This window comes from Humulus lupulus, chromosome X, assembly GCF_963169125.1.
Source record: "Humulus lupulus chromosome X, drHumLupu1.1, whole genome shotgun sequence".
Lineage (NCBI taxonomy): Eukaryota > Viridiplantae > Streptophyta > Magnoliopsida > Rosales > Cannabaceae > Humulus > Humulus lupulus.
In genome coordinates this window covers 14,214,290-14,232,742 of record NC_084802.1, presented here as the reverse complement: position 1 = coordinate 14,232,742, position 18,453 = coordinate 14,214,290, and the positions used below count along the sequence as shown (strand labels likewise).

The 18,453-nt window shown below is 36.0% G+C and overlaps 1 non-coding gene across 1 annotated transcript; it reads right to left on the bottom strand.

Annotated features, from left to right (window-relative positions):
• Positions 1 to 15,287: 15,287 nt before the first annotated feature.
• Positions 15,288 to 15,394, bottom strand: LOC133807887 (small nucleolar RNA R71). Its single transcript, XR_009879773.1, has one exon. It is a non-coding gene; the product is annotated as a small nucleolar RNA R71 (small nucleolar RNA).
• Positions 15,395 to 18,453: the final 3,059 nt, after the last annotated feature.

Below are 18,453 nucleotides of genomic sequence, written 5' to 3'. Positions count from 1 at the left end.
AAATACTTAGAGTGCAATTCCATATTTATATTGGAGTAATTATGGAATTAATAAATAAGATTATTAGATTAAAGAGTTTAATTAATAATCTAGTTTATTGGAGCTTCGTATTATAGGCTCATGGTCTCCAGATCACCTCTGTCCTACACTATCAAGGGTAATGATGTCAAAAGAAAGATTTGTTAAGAGACATGACTAAATTGCAAAGGAATTATTTTTCGAGGGCAAGGAAATAATTATTTGATAATTATGGGCAATTGATTAATTGTGAATTAATTTATTATTTAACTCTATATTTTTTATTTTGAAAAACTATAGGTTAAATTTAATATTAATCTTGTTTGGATTAATATAAATAGAGATAATAATAAATATCTTATTTATAATATGATATTTATTTATTTATTTATTTATTTTAAAACTCATATTTTAAGATAAAGTTATTTTGAATTAACTTATATTTATGTTGGAATAAATATCTTGTCTTAAAAGTTTATTAAATAAACAAATGAGAAAATTAGGGCAACCCTAATAAGGCTGGGCGACACACACTGTACAGTATAGTGTGTGGCGCCTAGCATCAGGGATTTTTATCCCTGGGATTTGAATTTTGAATTTCAAATAAATTTGTTTAATCAGTTATTTAATTATTATTTTTAAATATGGTTTAAATAGATAATTAAATGAAAATATGTAATCAATTTTCATTTGAATTATATTTTAATTAAATAAAGATTATTTAATTAGATTAAATATCTTTATAAATCTGATATACGTGATATTCAAAAAATGGATGACCACACTCTCTCTAAAAACATTAGTTTTCTCTAAACCTTCTCTCTGTCAAAAACTCTCTAGATCTGATGTGTTGAGTACATCTAGGGAGTCACATAAATCAATATTTTGAATCCTACGTGCCGACACACATCCTTGTGTGTTTGAGGATTGGTCTGGAAGATCAGGGTGTGAGATCTCAGAACACTCGATAGGAAGATCGCTAATTTATACAAAAAGACTCAAGGACACTTGATAGGCTACAAGAGTTAATCTCTGATCTATTTGTATGTGATTTAATATCTATATATGTGTATGATCCTGGCTGGTATTAATATTTATTAAAATGGGTCCATATATTTCCCTGCGTACATTTGATTTGATCATTTAACACCAACAAATATACCATTCAAAAACATAGAGTTGGCATCCATTTGGTATAGTTTAAAACCAACAATGCAAGCCACGGGTAGCAATAGCCTAATAGACTCAAGTCTAGCAACATGGGCAAATGTTTCATCAAAGTCTACCCTTTCTACTTGTGTGTAACCTTGTGCCACCAATCTAGCCTTATTTCTAATTATTGTACCAAATTCATCAGTTTTATTTTTAAAAATCCATTTGGTGCCAATAACGTTGGTGTGATTAGGCCTAGTAACAAGAGTCCATACACCATTTCTAAAAAAATGTTCCAACTCTTATTGCATTGCTTTAATCCAAGATTCATCACACAAAGCCTCTTCCACATTTTTAGGCTCAAATGATGAAGTAAAACACACAAATTGAAAAAGATTCACACACCTTCTTATTGTGACCATACTATCCTTAATGTCACCAAGAATGAGGTCAGTCGGGTGTATCTCTTTTACTCTAGTAGAAGGTTCTCTCTGAATTGAGTCTGTGATAATTTATGGACCCTCATTCACTGTTTGTCCAGAGGTTGTTGGAACAGATTCAGATTTTGTTACAACTGTTTCTGAAAATGTGGGCACATAATCACTTCCAATCACATCAGATGATTCTCTTTGAGTGTTTTCATTGATTAACCTGTTAATTTCTTCTTCACTGGAATATTTAGAAAAATCATTCAAATCATCAACAACAACATTTTAAGGTTTCATCACAGTTTGAGCCCTCATGTTATAAACACGATAAGCTCTACTATTAATGGAGTAACCAAGAAAAACACCCACATCACTTTTGGCATCAAGTTTGTCGATATTTTCTTGATCCCTAAGGATGTAACACACACAACCAAACACATGAAAATAACTTACGTTAGGTCTTTTACCTTTCCAAATTTCATATGGAGTTTTGTTAGTACCTGGTCGTAAGAGCACACGGTTGATTATGTAACAGGCAGTGTTAATGTCTCAGCCCACAGTATTTTTGAAAGTATTTTTCTATTCAACATTACCCTAGCCATTTCTTGAAGGGTCCGATTTTTCCTTTCAACAAATCCATTTTGTTTAGGAGTTTTGGGCGCTGAAAACATATGAGAAATACGTAGAGATTTACAAAAATCATTATAAACAATATTCTCAAATTATTTACCATGATCACTTCTTATTCTTACAATCTTACCTATATTGCAATCATTTTCAACTCTTAATTGTATGCATAGAGTTTTAAAGGCATCAAAACTATATGATTTTTCCCTTAAAAAATCAACCCAAGTAAAGCAAGAAAAATTATCAACACAAGCAAAAATGTACATTTTTCCATTAATACTTTCAACTTGAATAGTTCCAATGGCATCCATATGCAAAAGTTCAAGAACTTTTGAAGTATTAATTCCTTTGACCCTTTTGTGGGAATTTTTCAATAGTTTCCACAACTGGCAAGGTTCACATTTACCTGAAGATTCTTTACCCAATTTGAGTAACTCATAAACTAACCCTACACTTGCAATCTTTTTCAAACTTTTGAAATTTATATGTCCTAATTTTTCATTCCATGAATCATTTGTATTACCTATGACCGAATGGCATGTGAGTGTCGGTGAGAGTGTATAACAGTTATCAATAGATCTATATCCTTTCAATACACTCATACCATTTTGATCAACAATATTGTAATCATCACGAGAAAAATTTACTGTGAAGCCTTGGTCACAAATTTCACTTATGCTAATCAAATTAGCCTTAAGTCCTTCGACAGGTAAAACATTTCTCAATTCCGGTAACCTATCAAGATTTAGGGTACCTTTTCCAACAATATTTCCTGCCATACCATAAAGTTACAGCACCAAATTTCAATGATTTGAAATTAGTGAGTATATTTACATCACATGCATATGTCTGGAGCATCCACTATCAAAATATCAAGAATTAGAGGTACAAGTTTTATGACAAGTAAATGCAGCAAGACAATTTATTTTTTTCTCTATCCAAACCTTTTTGGATGTTTTTTTACGATCTGTTTTGTTTTAATATAACGATTGGGATAATTATTTTTGAAAAAATTCATCATAGTAAAACATCTAGGCCAGATGTGCCCTTTCACTCCACAAAAATGACAAATGAGAACAAAATTCCTTGTTTTATTACTTTTGCACATGTGACTAATTTTTTTTATGCGCGTGGAAAGCAACATATTTGAATCTAGTTTTCGGTACTGTAAACTATTCTGAATTTTTTGAAAATTTGCAGGATGCTCTAAATAGCTACAATATACACGGTCATAAAAAAAATTGCACTGAAACTATTCACGGGTCGAGAAATACTGAAAGCCCAATCAGTAGGGCTTAAAGTGAAGCCCCTATAGAAGAATTATCCTATATATATATTATATCAAAATTCCTCCAATACTCTTTTATAAAGCATATCTAATACTATATATTTACTACACACTTTAAATAACAAATAAATTATCAACATAAATAATACATAAAGATGAAAAATAGAGTAAAATTTTCATAAAATATTACTCTATATATAGTCATAAAAAAATTTAGTCCTCGACCATTTATAGATAGGAATAAACTCCACATTATAATAAAATAATAATATGTCTTGATCCCTTCCTTAGAAAATATGCATCCACAAAGTAATAAGTATCTTAATATCAAATATATTTATAAATATGTTATCTTGTACATACTAAAAAATCATGATAATCAATTTAGACTGTATATTTTTGACATTATATAGATATGTACATTGTAGTTATGCTTTGAGAAAATTATATAAAATACTAATTTTCGCTAAAAAATTACATTTTTACGGTCAAACATTTTTTTTTCAACTTTATGGTTTTAATTTTTTTTCACATTTTTACGGTTTTGTCTTTTTTTTTTTCAAGTTGTTTTTTAGGTTTTTTTTTTTGTGTTTTCACGTTGTTTTTTAGTTTTTTTTGTTGTTGATTTTTAGTTGGTCCAGTGAGTTGTTTTCTAATTGTTTTTCCTAAAAACCGTATTTTCGTAATTATGAAACTTTGAAAATCATATTTTTGAAAACTTGAGTGCGTATTTTTTAAAAGAAAAAAAATAGGAATGGTAAAAAAGTTAAAAAATAATAATAAAAAAATGTGTATTTAAGAAAAAATCTATATACTTTTATGTCATTTTCGTATATCAATATTTATACATTGAATTTGACAAGTTTTCTCAATTATTATTTAATTTAGATTGAAATATGTATATTTCCAACATTTTACATATAATTTTATCTTATTATAATCTCCTCATAGTTTTAAAAATATATTGGTCCAACATTATTACTCTAGAGAGATTTTACAGTATATAGTAAACATAAAAATAATATATTAGAAAATTTTAAAAATAAATAATATAGAAAGATTAAAAACAAAATCTTTATCGTGGATCTAGGTATATTAGCTGTAATTAACATGAACCAGTCAATAGAAAAAAAATATTCATATATAGTAGAAGTGAAAAAAATATATAACAATGAGAAAAATATATACCAATAAAAACATGCTAGAAATTAAAAAAATGATAAATATAAATTATATAAAAGGTAATAAAAAAAATTATGTTGAACTAAGTATATTGTATATCTCTTCTATATAAAAAATGTATAGATCATGGAAATTCTTGGTTTTAACAATTTGTTTCGTTAACTTTTATGAGATATTCTAAATACTTAACAGAATATACATTTAAAACTAATTAAAAATAGATATTTATGAATTATATAAATATAAATTCAAATTCAAATTCAAATTCAAATGTTAAAAATATCATTACTATAATAATATATAATACAAGACTAGATATTTAATAATTATATTAATATAAATTTAAATATTATAAAATATTATTATGATAATAATCTATAATTCTAATTTTTTTACTAATTATAATAATATGAATTCAAATATTATAAAATATTATTATGGTAATAATATTTAATACAAGATTATATATTTAATAATTATATTAATATAAAGTTAAATATTATAAAATATTATTATGATAATAATCTATAATTCTAATTTTTTTACTAATTATAATAATATGAATTCAAATATTATAAAATATTATTATGGTAATAATATTTAATACAAGATTATATATTTAATACTTATATTAATATAAATTTAAATATTATAAAATATCATTATAATAATAATATATGTTTACCCAAAAAAGATTTGCATGATGACGTGGAAGGATTAGTACACACGAGGGATGCACGTGGCTATTTATGCAACTATGCTCTGGTCAACCATCGACCAGCAGAGAATTCGCGTGGCGGAAGGCATATTTAGTAAGCTACCAGGACTGATCGTAGCTTTTCAACCATTTCTAAAGATATTAGATCTTGCATATATGTAACCTTTATTTGTCCATTATTATTCAAATATGCTTGTATTAAATGTACTCAAGGCCTACAGGGAGATCCTTGAGTCTATAAATAAGACTCAAAGGGCTCATAAAAAGGGACTTTTGGGGGATTAGGACACTTTTGATCTTGAGAGACCGAGAGAGAATTATAGTGTTTTTATCCACTAAACTTGTATTCATCTCCAAGCTTGTGAAACTCGTGAACCCTAGTTCATTAATCGCAGGTTTTTGGAGCTCTACATCAATAAGAACACTAAGTGGACATAGGTCATTACCATTATTTGGGTCGAACCACTCTAAATATTTTTGTCATTTTATCTTTTTGGCTTGAATGCATCTTATTATTGTCGTTCTATTTGACTCTGTGTCGTAGGCCAAATTGAGGGTCAACATTTTGGTGCTTTCATTGAGAGTTGAACTCAAGAAGATTGAATGGCGAAAACAACAAGGAAAACTGGGCAGACCTCCGGGAATGCGCCAACCCATCCTCCTCCGCAAAATGTGGCTGATGATGAGCCACAAATAGAATTGGAAGATGAGGAAATGGATTCAGAAACTTTGAGAACAACTCTGACTGTGTTGCAAGAATAATTAACCAATCTGAGGGCTAATCAAGAAAATGTAGCTGAAACAATGATGTTGCAGCAAAGGGAGATTGATAGGCAGCGCCAAGAGCTGAATGAGCAGCAAGCTGACATGGACCGCCGGCAGAGAGATGCCACTGCCGCCCTAGAGGCAGCCATTCAGTTGGCCCAAGGACAGCCTGCACCGACCTCTCAACCGGATCAGCCACCTAGTATGCACCCCCAACAAAATACACATTCAGACCATCCCCAGCATTACCACAATCCACCTCAACCGGCAAACCCTCAGAGGCCGGAGGGACCCCCTACTGCTCAACATGATAGGCTGTTATAGGATCCTGAGCAGAACCACCCTCTCGCACTAGTCGAGATAATCCTTAGCAACAAAGACAGAGTAGGGCTAGGCAACATCCCCAGAGCCCTAGACGCCAGACTGCTGAGGAACCTGACCCACCGAACAGGGGACAACGTCCTTCTGCAAGTAGAAGGCAGGTTGAATCAGGCTCTGCAGTCAGGGGTCCCCCACGACATAATAATTCCTGGGGACCTACCGACCAATGCATGCCCCCACCTGTCAGTCGGGACATGCCAACAAGGAGAGGGGGAAATAATGCGAACAACAGGTCACACCGTAGAGATGGCCATGACTATAATGAAGTGGATTATGGCAGAGGAAATGTTGGTCAACGGCAAGGAGAGAGGGGTGGAGAACAGAACCCTCCACCAAGAGAGAACCGACCAATGAGCCAGAATGTTGGGGGCAACCTAGACAGCCCAACATCTTTGATCGACTGGGCACGAGCAAGCAAAGGGGTAGGGAGGAAGATTTGAGGGATGTTCTCAATGACATAAGAGAAAGACACGACGAGTATGCCCCTCCAGCACCAGTCGCTCCAATAGTACCAAACGCTGTACAGGCCCAGCTTGATGCTTTGAATCAGGCCATCAAGGAACTAGTGGGGAACCGTGTTGGGGTTTTATGCCCTAATTAAAACCCAAATTCTTTGTAATCTCATTTTATTATCAATAAAAGAATAGAAATCATTTTTTGACTTGGTCAATCACTTTGCTCACATGTTTTATTTTCATGATTATTTATTTAATATAAACTTCTATTAAATCCCGAGCATATAGCTAATCTTATTTATAGTGACGTAATCACAGTGGAATATAAATATGATTATATGTTCAAAAATAAGTTAGTCCTAAGATTAGTCAGTGCACCGGATTTACACTGACTTGCCAATCTACGATATGATCTACTTACACATTACAGTGTTATGTTCTTTCCAGAACATTAGCAAAGTAGATAAGATCGGATGTATTTGTTACATCGGACAGGACCGATATTGACAGTTGATAAGATAAGTAAACATACCGTTATTATCTATTCTAGTCATATCATATAGTTGACCATAGGTCAATTCAATCTCAATTCTGAGTGGTTAGTATTCAAACTGATTGTATTATTTGAGTTCTTTGACTTGTTCGTTACCAGCTTACCCTACGGACTAGCCCATACTTACATCTTGGGAACTCGGTAGTATAATTGAGTGGGAGTGTTAATCATAGATATGAACATCTATAGCTTCTGATGAAGAAGTGAAACGATGGTTTCCTTTTAGTTTGGTTCAAGGTGTTAAATGATAGAGATCTCATTTCAGTAATTAAATTAGTTTACTGAAATATCATTTACAAGGAACTAAGTGTTTTAAGGATAAAATACAATGAGGGGTAAAACGGTATTTTAGTCCTATCTCATTGTAGACCGTCTATAGAGGATTGAGTGACAATTATGGTTGTAACAATGGATAATTAATAGCGTATCTATATTTGTTATAGAGCGTTATATGAATTCAAGAGTGCAATTCCAAGTCTATAGTGGAGTCACGAGGAATTAATAAGTTAGTAAATTTATTTGTTAGATTTATGATAACTTATTGGAGCTTGATTTCATAGGCCCATGGTCCCCATTGTACCTTGGATAAAATCATCTAGATAGTCTCAATTAATTGATTTAATCATCAATTAGAATTATCAAAGTTGACCAGGTCAATTTTGGATAGTTTCACAGAGTTGTGTAATTTTGAGAAGAAAAAAGAAATTATGGCAGATTTATTAATTAAGATAAATTGGTATCTAAATTAATAAATAAGTTTAAATCAAGGTTCAAATTATAAATAATTAATTTGATAAAGGATTTAAATAATTATTTAATTAATTAAATCAATAGAAAATAATACATGCCTTGATTTTAAGTCCAATGGGCTTATAATCAAATGGGAAATTTCACGGGCCTATAGCCCATGATAATTTCGACATAGGGCTTCAAAATGGCTGTTATTTTATTGATTTTTTAATTAAATTAAATGGCCTAATTGAGTCTATAAAAGGAGTGCTTATAGAGAAGTCAAAAAAGGGTTTTTGATAAGTCAGATTTTCTTATAGTTTTATATTCTCTCTAAACACAAGTCCTTTTCTAAGCCTCTTTGTATTTTCTCTTCTTCTCTCTATATCTTTCTCATGTGTTGAGATTTGCACACACTAGTCTAGGTGGTTCTAAGGATACATTGGAAGATCGTGAAGAAAATAGAAGATCGGTTCAGTTTCTTGATAATACTCTGCGACAGAAAGGATACAAGAGTTAGAGAAACTGAAGGAAGGACTCTTAATTCCGCTGCGTATACTGTAAGTATTCTATTTTTGTTTCTCTTTGAATTCAATTTTAGAAACATGTTTTAGGCTATCTCGTATTAATTTGTTTAATATTAGATATACATGAAAATAAATAAAGATCCTGTATAAGTTTTTTCCATCAAACCGGACATCCCATATTGAATTTGACCAAAGAAAGGGCACTCCGTTTGTGCAAAGAATCGCGATGGCCAAGACTCCAAGAAAATTTAAGATGCCGGTCTTGCCAAACCTCACTGGATTAGAAGATCCTATATCTCATGTGAATAAGTTCGAGATACAGATGGACATCCAAAAGGTGTCAGATGACGATCGGTGCAGAATATTTCCAACCACTTTGTCCGAGACTGCTCGGGAGTGGTTTTTCAAATTCCCTTCATCCAGCATAGTTTCTTGGGAAATGTTCGTGAAGGAGTTTTACGAACAGTTTTATGCTGGTCGAGTACATCCGACCGAGGCCAATCAGCTGGTTGAGATACACTAGAAGGGTGAAGAAACCCTGAAGGGGTATGTTCAACGATTCATGCGAGTCGTTGCTAGAGCTAAGACAGTTGGCGATGAAGAAAATATGATGGCTCTTACTGATGGAGTACGGCGCCATTCATCCCTTTGGAACAGTTTGAGGAAGAATGGGGTCAAGAGCACTCAAGAATTTTTAGACCGAGCAGACAGGTACATCAAGCTCGAGGAGACCAGTGCCAACTAAGGAAAGTCTCCCACAGACGACCAAGGCCCGAAAGAAGATCCCACCAAAGCCGCCAATGGGTCTGGGAAACCCAATTGCAACGAAAAAAATAATGGGAAAACAGAGGAAAAAGGGTGAACCACGAGCCATCAACGTTTGAGAACAAACACCCAAAAAGTAATAGATACGAGCCAAGGTTCACTAATTATACAACTCTGGTCGATAGCCGAGCAGAGGTATATCAGGCCAATCACACTACAGTTCCCTTTAGGCGCCCAGCCCCAATCAAGAAAGATATATCCAAAAGGGATACTACAAAGTTTTGTCGTTTTCATAATGACTATGGCCATGATACCAATGAGTGCAACCAACTTAAAGATGAGATTGAGTTCCTTATCAGACAAGGAAACCAGAGAAGATATGTGCGACCCGCTGGAGGTTCTCATCGAGAGGCTCAAGGAGGCAATGAACAGGCACCTATACCCCAACGCTCACCCCCTTTACAGCCAGCTCCAGTTGCTGGTACATTGCTGACCATCTGCGGTGGGCCACACCTAGCAGGTGACAGTGGAAAGGCGAGAGAAAGGTATGCTCGAACCTTACGCCATGACCAAGATAATGAAATGCTAGACGTAGAGGAGCGAACTCCCAAAAAAGCTCGAACAGAGGAAAAATGGATAACTTTCTCTGAGCTTGACGCTCAGTATGTTCAATTTCCCCATTCAAATGCTTTGGTCGTGGATGTCCAGATCGCCAATATGATGGTCAAGCGAGTGTTGGTGGATAGAGGAAGCTCAGTCAACATTCTGTATAAATCTTCACTGGAGAGAATGAAGTTATCAGTGCAAGATTTGGAACCATGCAACCAAACCATTTATGGTTTTTCTAACGAAGGGCTCGCACCAACAGGGTCGATCAGACTTCCAGTCACAGCAGGAGTGGCACTTGCGAATAGGACATTACTCACTACTTTCATAGTAGTCGATTGTCCCTCTGCGTATAATGCTATGATTGGAAGGCCTATTCTAGTCGACCTGCTAGCCGTGACCTCAGTCTGGCACTTGGCCATGAAGTTTCCAATCGATGGAGGAGTGGGATGCGTATTGGAAAACCAGCAAGAAGCGCAAGAATGTTACAATTCCTTGATATCCATGGCAAAAAGAGGCGGATCGGGGGGAAAGTCGAGAAAAGGTTGTTGTTGACAAATGAAGTACAACCCAATCAGGTGAATAGGTCACCAAATAGGGTGTTGCCCAAAGTTAGGATAGAGACTTAAATCCTCTCTTTGGGGATTTTGAAAAAAAATGTGGGACCCATAGAGGACCTCGAGGAGGTCCAACTAGAAAAGGCAGATCCAACCAGGGTTGTGAAAGTCGGTAAACACTTAGAGACAACAACAAGAAATAAACTGGTGGAATTTTTGAAGGAGAACTAGGAGGTCTTTGCCTGCTCGCATAAAGATATGGTTGGGATAGACCCGTCGAGGATCAGCCATGTCTTAAATATAGACAAAAATTTTCCACCGGTGCAACAAAAAAGAAGGCTGCTCGACAAGGACAAATCGAAAGCCCTGAAAGAGGAAGTCGAGAAGCTAAAGGAGAACGAATTCATCAGGTTAGCATTTTATCCATCTTGGGTCTCTAATCCCGTACTAGTTCCCAAGCCGAATGGCAAGTGGAGGACGTGCGTGGATTTCACAGACCTTAATAAAGCCTGCCCGAAGGATTGTTTCCCACTTCCAAGGATCGACCAGTTGGTCGATGCTACATCAGGGCAAGAAATTTTATCATCTATGGACGCATATTGTGGGTACAATCAAATCAGTATGCACCCACCTGATGAGGATCACACTAGCTTTCAAACGGATACAGGGCTTTATTGTTATAAAGTAATGCCCTTCGGTTTGAAAAACGCTGGTGCGACTTACCAGCGACTAGTCAACCATATGTTCAAAGAGCAAATCGGTGTTAACATGGAAGTACATGTCGATGACATGCTAGTTAAGTCGAAGAAGGTTGAAGAACACATCAAGGAGCTGCGAGAATACTTCAACATCTTGAATAAGTATCAGATGAAGACGAATCCTCTCAAGTGTTCCTTTGGTGTTGGATCAGGAAATTTTTTGGGATTCATAGTAAACTCACGGGGAATTAAACCTAAACCCGAAAAAATTCAGGCACTGATCGAGATGAAATCCTGCCAAAATTAAAGATGTTCAAAGCCTAAATGGGAGGATCGGCGCCCTAATTAGATTCATATCCAAATCAACGAACAAGTGCGTTCCATTTTTTAATCGGCTCAGGGGAAACAAGAAGTTCGAGTGGACAGAAGAGTGAGAGCATGCTTTTCAGGCGCTAAAGTTTCATATGTCACAACCACCAGTCTTGTCCAAACCAGTTGAGAGAGAAACTTTGTTCATCTATTTGGCAGCCACAGAATATGTTCTCTATTCTAGTCAGAGAAGAAGACCAATCACAAAAAGCAGTGTATTATGTAAGCAAGAGGATAGTGGGAGCAGAATTGCAGTATCCACCCATTGAGAAGTTAGCCTATTGCTTGATTTTGGCCTCCAGAAAGCTGGGACCATACTTTCAAGCTCGCCCTATCGTGGTACTCACTAACCAGCCATTACAACAAGTCTTGCAGGATCCAGAAGCTGCTGGTCGATTATTAAAATGGGCAGTCGAACTTGGGCAGTTTGATATTTCTTATTCTCCACGAGCAGCTGTGAAAGGACAGGCTCTAGGAGACTTTTTCGCAGAATTCACTAAAATCCCAACTATCGAACCGATAGAAGAAATTGAACTCCAAAGTTAAACTCCTTCCTGGAAGCTGTACGTAGACGGATCTTCCAACGAGCACAACGCAGGAGCAGGTTTGATCTTAGTCACGCCTGAAGGACATCGATTCCATTGTGCAATCATATTCGACTTTACAGCGTCCAATAACGAAGCCGAATACGAAGTTTTGCTCCCAGGATTACTAGCTAAGGACATGGATATAAAGTAACTTGAGACTTTACAGTGATTCCCTGCTAGTGGTTAATCAAAATATAGGAGAGTATCAGGCTCGGGCTCTCAAGATGGTTGCTTATTTGTACAAATCAAAGGACTTATTAGTACAGTTCGAAAGGTATACCCTCCAACAAGTACCTCACGATCAGAACTCGAATGCTGATGCCTTGGCCACGTTAGCAAGCGCGAAGGATGCTGACACCTTGAACATAGTACCAGTTGATTATTTGTTAGCACCGAGCATTCGAGCAGAAGAGTCTTCACTAGTGATTCAAGTGACAGACACATGGATGACGCCCATCATTAAATACCTTGAGCAAGGATTTCTGGCAGTGGAAAGAAACAAAGCTAGGACGCTTCAGAGACAGTCAGCTCGATTCATTCTGGTCGACGAAATTTTATATAGAAGAGGGTACTTGATGCCCCTATTAAGATGTGTTTCTAAGGAAAAGGCCAAGGAACTAATGCAAGAAGTCCATGAAGGTTTCTGTGGAGATCACACTGGGGGACAAAGTTTGTCGAAGAAAATCTTAAGGAGAGGGTATTTCTGGCCTACCATGAATGAGGACTCTATGGATTTCGTTCGGAAATGTGACAAGTGTCAAAGATTCTCCAAGATACCACGAGCAGCCTGATAACTCTTGAATAAAGAGTTATTTCATGTGCTTTTAAACTTATAATTGTGGAAAAATCATGGGTGATGTTAGTTTATTTTTAGCATTTATAGCTAACTTTGGTGTTTTTATTATCTTAATTAAGTTTAATTATTTTTGTAGTTGTTAATAGCTAATGGGTTAAAGGTAGTAGTTTCATGGATAAATATTTTCTCAAGGAATGAAGTAACATATGAAACTATTTTGATTGAATTTTTTATGGCTGAATTATTAGGTTTGCTGCAACAAAACTGATTTTGCCGAAGCATTTTGATCAGGCAGTTTTTGGGCACACGAACCACGTGGCAATATTGTACTTTTTGGAGAAAAGAGAAAGGATGAATTCACGTTTTTGGAGAAAAAGTGGCAATATTGTACTTTTGAAAGAAAAAGAAAGAAAACCTAGAATGGACTTAAGGAGGCATCAGCCAAATTAGGAAAGTAGCAGCCATTTTTTGAAAGGAAAAACCACCAAAAGAAAATAGAGAAACTCATAAATCAACAAGGAAGCAGGAGGACGAACAAAGAAAGCTCAAGCATCATTTTGGATTTATTCTTTCTTCTATTCCTAAATTTTATTTTTATATTTTCTGAGTTGATTTCTAAATCTGAATATTATGGGCTGTTTTGATTATGGATTAATGTTTATGAACTCAGCCGTGACTAATTTTTAGGTGGCTTGAATTGTTGATGACCCTATGTTATAGTCTATCAATTTCTTGCACTTTATTTTAGTAAAATCTCTCTTGTTCATTCAAGTGTGCTTATATTAATTTCTTGTTGTTGTTTGGCCAGCAATGGCTAGTTATTTAATTATGTTTAATGCTGGAAAGATTAAATATAACGGGAAGAACTTGGATGACACAAGTCATAATCTAGGTTTGGTTATGCTAGTAAGTAACATAGGGATATGTTATTTGTCTTATGTAACTTTTGAGAATTAAACTTTGAATTGCATGGTTAAATCTTATTTTGCATAGGAATATGTTTAATTAGGTAGAAGAATTAATGTCATAAAATTTGGGAAAGTTTTATGAGTGTTTAAATGAATTCTTGTTAACCTGGGAGTTTTGCTAGAATATTGCGGGCGCAATATTTCCGCAATTTGTTTAGGATGATTAATATAGGGGAATTCAATAATTCAAGTCCATTTTGCAATCCATATATTTCCCTCAATTTTCTTGTTCAGTTCAGTTGTTAATTTCATTATTTCCATCTTTTTAATATTTTGTTTAGCCTAAAAACAACCCATTTGATTTTTATAACTTATAAGTTGTTTAGTAATTGTTTTGCTTATTTTTTTATTTTGCAATCCTTGTGGAGACGATTTACTTATCATTGTATTACTTATGTGACTTCATGAACTTGCGTATTTAAAATAAAATATTAAATTTATCACAACAAGATTTTGGCGCCGTTGCCGGGGATTGGAATTAGAAATTTTAGTAATATCAATTACTTGCAATTTTTTTTTCTTTGTTGAGCTGACTTTGTTTGCTTGCTCTTGTGTTTTTTCAGGTGATTTACTATATGAACGAGCAAGAAGACATTTAACTAGCTCCTATTGACCCTGAAATTGAAAGAACAATTAGAAGAAAACTAAGGGAACAACGGCCTCAAAATCGCCTCAATATGGCTGAAGAGGTTGAAGGAGTTGAGGGTGCTAATAATGTTACTAACACAATTGATATGGCTGATGATAGAGAGAGAGCCATAAGGGAGTATGCTACCCCCATGTTTAATGAGCTCAATCTGGGCATTGTTAGGCCTGAAATTCAAGCACTCCGATTCGAGTTAAAGCCCGTGATGTTCCAAATGTTGCAAATAGTGGGTCAATTTAGTGGGTTGCCTACTGAGGATCCTCATCTTCATCTTCGTTCATTTTTGGAGGTGAGCGGTTATTTCAAGCTACAAGGAGTGAGTGACGAGGCCCTAAGGTTGAAATTATTCCTTTTCTCGTTGAGGGATCGAGCTAGAACTTGGCTCAACACCCTACCTCCCAACTCGGTGACTACATGGAATGAGTTGTCTGAAATTTTTTTGATGAAGTACTTCCCTCCTACCAAAAATGCCAAGTTTTGCAATGAAATTATGTCATTTCAGCAGCTGGAAGATGAATCATTTTGTGAAGCTTGGGAGAGATTCAAGGAGTTATTGAGGAAGTGTCCACACCATGGGATCCCGCATTGTATACAAATGGAAACTTTCTACAATGAGCTCAATTCTGCCACTCGTATGGTGTTAGATGCTTCAGCTAATGGGGTTATTCTCTCTAAGTCCTACAATGAAGCCTATGATATTTTGGAGAGGATGGCTAGCAACAATTATCAATGGTCCAATGTTAGAGCCTCAACAAGTCGAAAAGTGGCCGGTATACTTGAAGTGGATGCATTGACAACTTTGATCGCTCAAGTTTCTTCAATGACTAACCTTCTCAAGAACATGAGTTTGGGGGGAATGGTACAACCAACTACTATGGGACAAGTTGTCGATGTATCTTGTGTTTATTGTGGAGATGGGCACACATTTGAGAGTTGTCCTTCGAATCCCACTTTAGTCTGTTATGTGGGGAATCAAAATGCCAACCGAAATAACTCATATTCGAACTCTTATAATCCGGGGTGGAGGCAGCATCCAAACTTCTCATGGGGGGGGGGGGGGGGGGGGGGGGGGGTAAAGGAGGTAGTTCAAGCAGAGCACCAATGCAAAACAAGCCTACATATCCACTGAGGTTTTCTCAACAACAACCAAGAGCTCAACCACCTCCTCCTCAAGTGTCTCAATCAAGCTCTTTGGAGAGTTTACTGAAAGAATATATGGCCAAGAATGATGTTGTGATTCAGAGCCAAGCAGCATCTTTGAGGAAACTAAAGATTCAAATAGGGCAGCTAGCTAATGAGCTAAGGAATAGACCACAAGGCACTTTGCCTAGTGATACCGAAAACCCAAGGAAAGATGGTAATGAGCACTGCAAGGCGGTTACCTTGAGGAGTGGTAAAAATCTAGAATTGACTGAGGATAATTGTACTAGAAACAGCGAGCCCACTTCAATCCAAAGCAGCGTGGACAAGGGAGACAAAGCTGTGAATTCGAAAAATTTAAATGTTGATCATGAAGCAATTGCTGCAGCAATTCCTCCGTAAAATGCTACAGGAAAGCCTATAAGCAAGCCACCTCCACCATTTCCTCAACACTTTCAAAAGTAGCAACAAGATGGTCAATTCCGGAGATTTTTAGATGTTTTGAAACAACTTCACATCAATATACCATTGGTGGAAGCTTTGGAGCAAATGCCCAACTATGTGAAGTTTTTTAAGGATATTTTAACTAAAAAGATGAGGCTTAGTGAATTTGAAACGGTGGCATTGACTGAAGGTTGTAGTACTATATTGAAGAATAAAATTTCTCCTAAATTGAAGAATTTGGGCAGCTTCACAATTCCTTGTTCTATTGGTGGTAGAGACGTTGGTAGAGCACTTTGTGACTTAGGGGCTAGAATCAATTTGATGCCCATGTCAATTTTCAAGAATTTGGGGATTGGAGAAGCAAGACCAACCACAGTCACTTTGCAATTAGCGGATCGTTTTATGGCACACCCGGAAGGAAAAATTGAATATGTACTTGTACAAGTTGATAAATTCATTTTTCTGGCTGATTTCATCATCCTTGATTATGAAGCGGATTGAGATGTTCCTATTATCTTGGGTAGGCCAATTCTAGCTTCTGGGAGGACCTTGATTGATGTACAAAAAGGGGAGCTTACTATGAGGGTGAATGACTAACAAGTGACTTTCAACGTGTTCAACGCTATGAAGTTTCCAGATGAGGTTGAGGAATGCTCTAGGCTAAGTGTAATTAAGTCTATTGTCGCTGAAAAATTCCATGAGGAAGCTTTTAAAGATGGAGTGGGGGTGAGGTCACTTGAAGAGCTTGAAAACTTAAGTGAAGAGGAAGAAAGCCAAGTTACATGGGTGGAGTCAAAGCAGCCCTTTGCTAAATTTAGGAGGCCTTTTGAGTCATTAAACTTGTTGGAAGGGAATTTTAAGCCTCCTAAGCCTTCTATTCAAGAGCTACCAAAATTAGAGTTGAAGCCCTTGCCTAGTCACTTGAAATATGCTTATTTTAGAGATAATGAAACCTTACTTGTGATTATTTCAGCCATGTTAGGAGCTGAAAAAGAGCAATTGTTGCTGGCTATTTTGAAGAAATATACAAGGGCCATTGGTTGGACCATGGCAGATATCAAGGGTATAAGTCCTTCATTTTGTATGCATAAAATTATGTTGGAGGATTGCTGTTATAATTCTGCTGAGCATCAGTGAAGGCTTAATCCTATCATGAAGGAAGTTGTTAGAAAAGAGATAATTAAGTGGCTTGATTATGGAATTGTTTACCCAATTTCATATAGTTCTTGGGTTAGCTCGATTCAGTGTGTTCCTAAGAAGGGTGGAGTCACGGTGGTGGCTAATGAAAATAATGAGTTGATTGCCACAAGACAAGTGACGGGGTGGCGTGTTTGTATGGACTATTGGAACTTGAATAAGGCTACTCGTAAAGACCACTTTCCGCTGCCATTCATTGATCAAATGCTTGATCGGTTGGTGGGAAAGGAGTTTTATTATTTCCTTGACGGGTATTCAGGCTACAATCAGATTTCCATCGAGCCAGAAGACCAAGAGAAGACTACCTTTACTTGTCCTTATGGCACCTTTGCTGTTAAAAGGATGTCGTTTGGGCTGTGCAATGCCCCCACCACTTTCCAACGTTGCATGATGGCAATATTTTCAAATATGGTGGAGAAGTCTCTTGAAGTCTTCATGGATGATTTTTCAATATTTGGGGAGTCTTTTGACACTTGTTTGGCTAACTTGGAGCAAGTTTTGGTGAGATGTGAAGAAACCAATTTGGTACTCAATTGGGAAAAATTCCATTTCATGGTGCAAGAAGGCATTGTGTTGGGTCATAGAATTTCTAACAAAGGAATAGAGGTGGATAGAGCAAAGCTGGAAGTCATTGAAAAATTACCATCACCTACTACAGTCAAGGGGATTATAAGCTTTTTGGGACATGTGGGCTTCTATAGGAGGTTTATAAAAGATTTTTCAAAGATTTCTAAGCCCCTTTGTTCCTTACTTGAGCATAATCGAGCATTTGAGTTCACCAAGGAGTGTCAAGAAGCATTTGTGACTTTGAAGAAATCTCTTATCACCGCACCCATCATTTTGGCTCCGGATTGGTC